Here is a 9,839-nt window from a genome sequence, read left to right on the forward strand (position 1 = left end):
TCATATTTTCTTAACCACATCTTTTTCAAAATAGTTTTCAATCAAATCTTTTTGATTTCTAATTTTAAAATCTCTTTCAAAAATCACTTGATTTCTTTTCCACTTTCATTTTTGAAAATCAAGTAATGTTTTCAAAAATGTTTTCAAAATCTTTTACTTAATTTTCGAAAATTACTTCCCTTCTTCTCACATCCTTCTATTTATGGACTAACACTATCCCTTAATGCAAAATTCGAACTCCATCTTCTTTGATAAGTTCGAATTTTCTACTTCTGTCTTCTACTATTCTTTTCCTCTGACACTTTAAGGAATCTCTATACTGTGACATAGAGGATTCCACATTTTCTTGTTCTCTTCTCTTTCATATGAGCAGGAGCAAAGACAAAGGCATTCTTGTTGAGGCTGATCCTGAACCTGAAAGGACCTTGAAGAGAAAGCTAAGAGAAGCCAAAGCATAACTCTCTTTAGAGGACCTGACCGAATTCTTCAAAGAAGAAGAACATATGGCAGCCGAAAACAACAACAATGCCAACAATGCAAGGAAGGTGCTGGGTGACTTTACTGCACCTACTCCCGATTTCTATGGGAGAAGCATCTCTATCCCTGCCATTGGAGCAAACAACTTTGAGCTTAAACCTCAATTAGTTTCTCTAATGCAACAGAATTGCAAGTTCCATGGACTTCCATTGGAAGATCCTCATCAGTTCTTAGCTGAGTTCTTGCAAATCTGTGACACTGTCAAGACTAATGGGGTTGACCCTGAGGTCTACAGACTTATGCTATTCCCTTTTGCTGTAAGAGATAGAGCTAGAACATGGTTGGACTCTCAACCTAAAGAAAGCCTGGACTCTTGGGAAAAGCTAGTCAATGCCTTCTTGGCAAAGTTCTTTCCACCTCAAAAATTAAGTAAGCTTAGAGTGGAAGTCCAAACCTTCAGACAGAAGGAAGGAGAATCCCTCTATGAAGCTTGGGAAAGATAAAAACAATTAATCAGAAAGTGTCCTTCTGATATGCTTTCTGAATGGAGCATCATAGGTATTTTCTATGATGGTCTCTCTGAACTATCCAAGATGTCTTTGGATAGCTCTGCAGGAGGATCTCTTCATCTGAAGAAGACGCCTACTGAAGCTCAAGAACTGATTGAAATGGTTGCAAATAACCAATTCATGTACACTTCTGAAAGAAATCCTGTGAACAATGGGACTAGTCAGAAGAAAGGAATTCTTGAGATTGACACTCTGAATGCCATATTGGCTCAGAACAAAATATTGACTCAACAAGTCAATATGATTTCTCAAAGTCTGTCTGGAATGCAAAATGCACCAAGCAGTACTAAGGAGGCTTCATCTGAGGAAGAAGCTTATGATCCTGAGAACCCTTCAATGGAAGAGGTGAACTACATGGGAGAACCCTATGGAAACACCTATAATCCTTCATGGAGAAATCATCCAAATTTTTCATGGAAGGATCAACAGAGACCCCAACAAGGTTTCAACAACAATAATGGTGGAAGAAACAGGTTTAGCAGTAGCAAGCCTTTTCCATCATCTTCTCAGCCACAGACAGAGAGTTCTAAGCAGAATAACTCTGACTTAGCAACCATGGTCTCTGATCTGATCAAAACCACTCAAAGTTTCATGACTGAAACAAGATCCTCCATTAGAAATTTGGAGGCACAAGTGGGTCAGCTGAGCAAGAAAATTACTAAACTCCCTCCTAGTACTCTCCCAAGCAATACAGAAGAAAATCCAAAAGGAGAGTGCAAGGCCATCAACATGGCCGAATTTTGGGAGGAAGAAGAGGCAGTGAACGCCACTGAGGAAGGCCTCACTGGGCGTCCACTGGCCTCCAATGAGTTCCCCAATGAGGAACCATGGGAATCTGAGGCTCAAAATGAGACCATAGAAATTCCACTAGACTTACTTCTGCCATTCATGAGCTCTGATGAGTATTCTTCCTCTGAAGAGGATGAGTATGTCACTGAAGAGCAAGTTGCTAAATACCTTGGAGCAATCATGAAGCTGAATGACAAGTTATTTGGAAATGAGACTTGGGAGGATGAATCCCCTTTGCTCACCAAGGAACTGGATGACTTGTCTAGGCAGAAACTGCCTCAAAAGAGGCAGGATCCTGGGAAGTTTTCAATACCTTGTACCATAGGCACCATGACCTTCAAGAAGGCCTTGTGTGACTTAGGGTCAAGTGTAAACCTCATGCCTCTCTCTGTAATGGAGAAGTTAGGGATCTTTGAGGTGCAAGCTGCAAAAATCTCACTAGAGATGGCAGACAATTCAAGAAAATAAGCCCATGGACTTGTAGAGGATGTTCTGGTAAAGATTGAAGACCATTACATCCCTACCGATTTCATAGTCCTAGAGACTGGGAAGTGCATGGATGAATCCATCATCCTTGGCAGACCTTTCCTAGCCACAGCAAGGGCTATGATTGATGTTGATAGAGGAGAGTTGATCATTCAAGTGAATGAAGAATCCTTGGTGTTTAAGGCCCAAGGATATCTCTCTGTCATCATGGAGAGGAAGCATGAAGAGCTTCTCTCAAAACAGAGCCAAACAGAGCCCCCACAAGTCAAACTCTAAGTTTGGTGTTGGGAGGCCACAACCAAACTCTAAGTTTGGTGTTGAACCCCCACATTCAAACTCTAAGTTTGGTGTTGGGAGGTTCCAACATGGCTCTGAGTATCTGTGAGGCTCCATGAGAGTCCTCTGTCAAGCTACTGACATTAAAAGAAGCACTTGTTGGGAGGCAACCCAATGTTATATTTTCTCTATTTTCTTTTGTTATTTTATCTTTTTTGTAGGTTGATGATCATAAGAAATCACAAAATCAATGAAAAAAGCAAAAACAGAATGAAAAACAGGAAGAAAAACAGCACACCCTGGAGGACGCACCTACTGGCGTTTAAACGCCAGAAAGGGGCACCAGACTGGCGTTAAACGCCAGAAAGGGGCAAGAAGCTGGCGTTAAACTCCAGAAATGGGCACCAGCCCGGCGTTTAACGCCAGAAATGGCTAAAAACGTGATTTTGTTTGCCGTTTGGTGCATGGATGACTTTTCCTTGACACCTCAGGATCTGTGGACCCCACGGGATCCCCACCTACCCTACCACACTCTCTCTCTTCTTCACCCATTCACCAATCACCTCAACACCTCTTCCCCAAAAACCCCACCTACCTCACCATTCAAATTCAAACCACTTTCCCACCCAAACCCACCCCCAAGTGACAGAAACCTACCCTTGGCCTCTCCTATATAAACCCTCCTTCACCCCTTCATTTTCACACAACATACACACCACTTCTCCCCTTCTTGGCCGAAAACAAAAGCCATTCCCTTTCCCCTCATTTCTTCTTCTTCTACTCTCTTCTTTCTTCTTTTGCTCGAGGACGAGCAAACATTTTAAGTTTGGTGTGGTAAAAGCATTGCTTTTTGTTTTTCCATAACCATTTATGGCATTCAAGGCCGGAGAAACCTCTAGAAAGAGGAAAGGGAAGGCAAAAGCTTCTACCTCCGAGTCATGGGAGATGGAGAGATTCATCTCAAGGGTGCATCAATACCACTTCTATGAAGTTGTGGCCTTGAAGAAGGTGATCCCTGAGGTCCCTTTTTCACTCAAAAAGGGTGAATATCCGGAGATCCAACATGAGATCCAAAGAAGAGGTTGGGAAGTTCTTACCAACCCCATTCAACAAGTCGGAATCTTGATGGTTCAAGAGTTCTATGCCAATGCATGGATCACCAAGAACCATGATCAAAGTGTGAACCCGGATCCAAAGAATTATCTTACTATGGTTCGGGGGAAATACTTGGATTTCAGTCCGGAAAGTGTAAGGTTGGCATTCAACTTGCCCATGATGCAAGGAGATGAACATCCTTACACTAGAAGGGTCAACTTTGATCAAAGGTTGGACCAAGTCCTCACAGTCATATGTGAAGAGGGCGCCCAAAGGAAGAGACATTGAGGAGCTCAAGCACTCCATAGGACCTTCAAGAAGAAGAACAAGCCGCCATCACTAAGGTGGACCCGTTCTTTGATTTCCTTGTTCTTTATTCTTCTGTTTTTCGAATTTTATGCTTATGTTTATCCATGTTTGTGTCTTGTGATCATTAGTGTCTTAGTGTCTATGCCTTAAAGTTATGAATGTCCTATGAATCCATCACCTTTCTTGAATAAAAACGTGCTTAATTGAAAAAGAAAAAGAATTGCATGAATTTTGAATTTTATAACAGTTTAATTATTTTGATGTGGTGGCATTACTTTTGTCTTCTGAATGTATGCTTAAACAGTGCATATGTATCTTGAATTTGTGGTTCATGAATGTTGGCTCTTGAAAGAATGATGAAAAAGGAGACATGTTACTGAGGATCTGAAAAATCATAAAAATGATTCTTGAAGCAAGAAAAAGCAATGAAAAAAAAAATCCGAAAAAAAAAGAAAGAAAAGAAAACGAAAAAAAAGAAAAAAGAGAGAAAAAGAAAGAAAAAGAAATAAAGTTGTGATCCAAGGCAAAAAGAGTGTGCTTAAGAACCCTGGACACCTCTAATTGGGGACTCTAGCAAAGCTGAGTCACAATCTGAAAAGGTTCACCCAATTATGTGTCTGTGGCATGTATGTATCCGGTGGTAATACTGGAAGACAGAGTGCTTTGGGCCACAGCCAAGACTCAATAAGTAGCTATGTTCAAGAATCATCATACTTAACTAGGAGAATCAATAACACTATCTGGATTCTGAGTTCCTAAAGAAGCCAATCATTCTGAATTTCAAAGGATAGAGTGAGATGCCAAAACTATTCAGAGGCAAAAAGCTAAAAGCCCCGCTCATCTAATTAATACTGATCTTCATAGATGTTTTTGGAATTCATTGCATATTCTCTTCTTTTTATCTTATTTGATTTCCAGTTGCTTGAGGACAAGCAACAATTTAAGTTTGGTGTTGTGATGAGCGGATAATTTGTACGCTTTTTGGCATTGTTTTTAGTATGTTTTTGGTATGATCTAGTTAGTTTTTAGTATATTTTTATTAGTTTTTAGTTAAAATTCACTTTTCTGGACTTTACTATGAGTTTGTGTGTTTTTCTGTGATTTCAGGTATTTTCTGGCTGAAATTGAGGGACCTGAGCAAAAATCTGATTCAGAGACTAAAAAGGACTGCAGATGCTGTTGGATTCTGACCTCCCTGCACTCGAAGTGGATTTTCTGGAGCTACAGAAGCCCAATTGGCGCGCTCTCAACGGCGTTGGAAAGTATACATCCTGGGCTTTCCAGCAATATATGATAGTTCATACTTTGCCCAAGATTTGATGGCCCAAACCGGCGTTCAAAGTCACCCTCAGGAATTCCAGCGTTAAACGCCGGAACTGGCACCAAAATGGGAGTTAAACGCCCAAACTGGCATAAAAGCTGGCTTTTAACTCCAAGAGGAGTCTCTGCACGAAAATACTTCAATGCTCAGCCCAAGCACACACCAAGTGGGCCCGGAAGTGGATTTTTATGTCATTTACTCATCTCTGTACACCCTAGGCTACTAGTTTTCTATAAGTAGGACATTATACTATTGTATTTTCATCTTGGTTCTTCTGGTTCCCTCTCTGGGACCGAAGCCAATGATCACTCTTGTTCTTATGTATTTTCAACGGTGGAGTTTCTACACACCATAGATTAAGGTGTGGAGCTCTGCTGTACCTCGAGTATTAATGCAATTACTATTGTTCTTCCATTCAATTCCGCTTGTTCTTGTTCTAAGATATCACTTGTTCTTCAACTTGATGAATGTGATGATCCGTGACACTCATCATCATTCTCACCTATGAACGTGTGACTGACAACCACCTCCGTTCTACCTTCGATTGGGTGAATATCTCTTGGATTCCTGATTGCACGATGCATGGTTGATCGCCTGACAACCGAGTGCTCACCTGACAACCGAGCCAACCATTCCGTGAGATCAGAGTCTTCGTGGTATAGGCTAGAACTGATGGCGGCATTCAAGAGAATCCGGAAGGTCTAACCTTGTCTATGGTATTCTGAGTAGGATTCGATGATTGAATGACTGTGACGTGCTTCAAACTCCTAGCAGGCGGGGCGTTAGTGACAGACGCAAAAGAATCGCTGGATTCTATTCCGGCCTGACCGAGAACCGACAGATGATTAGCCATGCTGTGACAGAGCATAGGAACATTTTCACTGAGAGGATGGGAGGTAGCCACTGACAACGGTGAAACCCTACATAAGCTTGCCATGGAAAGGAGTAAGAAGGATTGGATGAAGACAGTAGGAAAGCAGAGAGACGGAAGGGAAGGCATCTTCATGCGCTTATCTGAAGTTCCTACCAATGAATTACATAAGTACCTCTATCTTTATCTTTATGTTTTTATGCGTTCATCACCATATCCATTTGAGTTTGCCTGACTAAGATTTACAAGGTGACCATAGCTTGCTTCATACCAACAATCTCTGTGGGATCGACCCTTACTCGCGTAAGGTTTATTACTTGGACGACCCAGTACACTTGCTGGTTAGTTGTGCGAAGTTGTGTTTATGCCATGGTATTGAACACCAAGTTTTTGGATTCATTACCGGGGATTATTCGAGTTGTGAAAAGTATTGATCACAATTTTGCGCTACCACTTGTCCCCAAGCAACCAAAAATAGAGTAGGATTAAAAAGAGAAGGACATAATAAATCTCAAAATTCTCAATGAAGCTCAGTTTCAATTAGATGAGCAGGACTAGTAGCTTTTTGCTTCTGAATAGTTTTGACATCTTACTTTCCATTAAAGCTCAGAATGATTGGCATCTTTAGGAACTCAGATTCCAGATGATACTATTGATTCTCCTATTTCAGCTCTTTTTTATTCTTGAACACAACTTCTTTAGAGTCTTGGCTGTGACCTTAAGCACTTTGTTTTCCAGTATTACCATCGGATACATAAATGCCACAGACACTTTAACTGGGTGAATCCTTTAGGATTGCGAATCCCCAACCAGTGGTGTCCAGAGTTCTTAAGCACACTCTTTGCTTTGGACCACGACTTTAACTGCTTAGTCTCAAGCTCTTCACTTGACACCTTCACACCACAAGCATATAGTTAGGGAAGCAGTTCATTTGAACTGTTTAGGCCAAGATTTGTTTCTTTTAGGCCCTCCTAACCATTGATGCTCAAAGCCTTGGATCATTGCTCTTGCCTTTTGGTTTAAAGAGCTACTGGAATTTTGCTCTTGCCTATTGGTTTTAAGAGCTATTGGCTTTTTCTACTTGCCTCTCTCTTTTTTTCTGATATTTTTTTCTTTAATTGCTTTCTGCTTCTTTTTCTTGCTTCAAGAACCAATGTTTGGATTTTTTAAATCACCAATAATACTTCACTTTTATGATCATTCTTTCAAGAGCCAACATTCTTTACTCCAATATCAAATATGCACTGTTTATTCATGCATTCAGGAAACAAAAGCAATGCCACCACATCAAATAATTGAACTATTCTTAATATAAAATTCGAAATTTATGTATCATTACTGCTTCTAAAAAAATCAAAATTTTATTCAAGTTCAATGAGATGATAAGAGGAACATTTTATAGCTAATTAGAAAATAAGAACATAAATCCTAATAATACTCATGCACTTCTTAAATTAAAAGACAGAAATTTAAATAAACATAAAAACTTAAAGACTACTAGTGATCATGTAAATCTAAACATAAGAAACAGGAATTAGAATAGCCACAGAAATAGGGAGGTGGAACTCAACTACCTTAATCATGGTAGGTGTTAGGCTCTTCAGAGGATAATTTTTGATGCTTCAGTTCTTCTAGCTCCCGTCCCTGCTTCTCTTGTTCCTTGACCAATTTGCAAAGCATGGTAGTATGATCTTTTTGCTCCTCTCTTAACTAATCTAAGGTGGTTTGCAATTGTGCTACAAATGCTTCCAGCTGGGTCCAATATTCAATTGGAAGGATCTCTTGCACTTGAAGAGGCTCAGGTGTCTTCCTTTTGGGTTGATCAGCTCGTACTTGGGCACTTTCCATTACTTGCTTGGTGATTGGGCTTTCTACTAGGATGAATGAGTCTTTGTTAATCATCACTCTAGCCTTTTTACACAAGCAAAAGATAAGGTTTGGATAGGCCAATCTGGCTTGAGTTGACATCCTGTTTGCAACCTTGTATAGCTCAAAGGGAATTAGTTGGTGGACTTCCACCTCATTCCCCGTCATGATGCAATGAATTATAGCAGTCCTTTTGATAGCAACTTTAGAATGGTTGCTAGTAGGGAGTATGGAATGTCCAATAAAATCCAACCAATCCCTAGCAACTGGTTTGAGATTCACTCTTATCTGTTGGTTTGGATTGTCATTTGTGTTGTTGATCCACTTAGTTCCAAGTAGACATATGTCTTCTAGAATCTGATCTAACTTTGGATTAGCCATCACCCTCTTATTAAAGGATTTTGGATCATCCTTTTGGGGAGGTAACTTGAAGATCTCCCTTACCTTATCAAGATGAAAATACAGAGTCTTCCCTCACACCGTGGTGCAAAAAGTATGGAATCCTTATCTATCTTTCTTTTGGTTATCTGTCATCCACAGATTTGCATAGAATTCATGGATCATTGTTATTCCAACATTGATCTCAGGATCAGCCAGGATCTCCCGGCCTCTCTTTCGAATTTGCTCTTAGATCTCCGAGTACTCATCTTCTTTAAATTTGAATTTGGCTTCCGGGATCACTATCCTCTTACACATTATTTTGTAATAATTTTCTTCATGCTGCTTTTTGTAGAATCTGAAAGGTTTGAAAACAACTATTTGGTTGTCTTATTTCTTGCTTCTTGAAGTGGAATTTCCACCTTTTGGAGCCATGGAATTCGAATGGAGTGAGAAGGAAAGGCCCTTTCCATACTAAACTTAAAAGGTTTGCTCGTCCTCGAGCAAAAGAGAGGAAAAAAGACGAACAGGAGAAGAAAAATATGAATGGAAGGAAGATGAGCATGGCCGAATGGTATAAATAGGGATGGGGAGGGTATGTAACACCCCAACTAACCTAAGCCTTCCACACGTCGTAAAGCAAAGGTTAATCAAAGGTTACGATAGTTCTAAGCTTATACATATCATATATATATAAAGAATACTATAATCTAGAAGCCCGATGAAGGATATAGCTCGAAACAGGATTTGAAAAGAACAAAACGTGCTAACAAGGCTACTAACTTAAAGCACAAGAAACAAATGTATTATAATAAAATATAGTAGTATAATATCATAAGAATCTAGCCACAGCTTGTGGAGTTTAAGTCGACCAGCCATATACAGACCATATATGAAACCAGACAGTCAAAATAGCTTATACAAGTTTTGTTCTCTCAAATACAAGCCTCTAAAAAAACAAAATACCAAAGTGAGAGACATGTTCAAATAAATCAAAAGACTCAAAAAGAAATATCCGAATCCTCCGCTTCTGTCACCAACCAGACAACTCACCGAAGTGGGTCACGACCCGCATATGAAAAATACAACAGAAATATGGTATGAGAACCGGAGGTTCTCAGTAAGGTAACAGTGTCCAGTGATGTAGGATATAAGACCTCGGGACGCCAGAGGCAATCCTAGACTCCATATCCATCACGAGAATTCAGGCTTAAAGCAGTCTAAACGATAAAGCATAATATGTAAAAGCTTAACAAAACTTAAAACCTTAGTATATCAAAAGGGTAATCTCTTCTTAAAGGATTTCCTACTCTAACCAAACATCGCTGCCCCACAGCCTTCACCAACCTATCCTCCATGCGAAACCATCGCCATCACTTACCTAACCTCCTCAAAACCAGAA

At 40.0% G+C, this 9,839-nt stretch overlaps 1 non-coding gene across 1 annotated transcript; it reads right to left on the minus strand.

Annotated features, from left to right (window-relative positions):
• Nucleotides 1-908: 908 nt before the first annotated feature.
• Nucleotides 909-1,016, minus strand: LOC112798432 (small nucleolar RNA R71). Its single transcript, XR_003200043.1, has one exon. It is a non-coding gene; the product is annotated as a small nucleolar RNA R71 (small nucleolar RNA).
• Nucleotides 1,017-9,839: the final 8,823 nt, after the last annotated feature.

The sequence above is a fragment of the Arachis hypogaea genome, chromosome 4 (assembly GCF_003086295.3).
Source record: "Arachis hypogaea cultivar Tifrunner chromosome 4, arahy.Tifrunner.gnm2.J5K5, whole genome shotgun sequence".
NCBI lineage: Eukaryota > Viridiplantae > Streptophyta > Magnoliopsida > Fabales > Fabaceae > Arachis > Arachis hypogaea.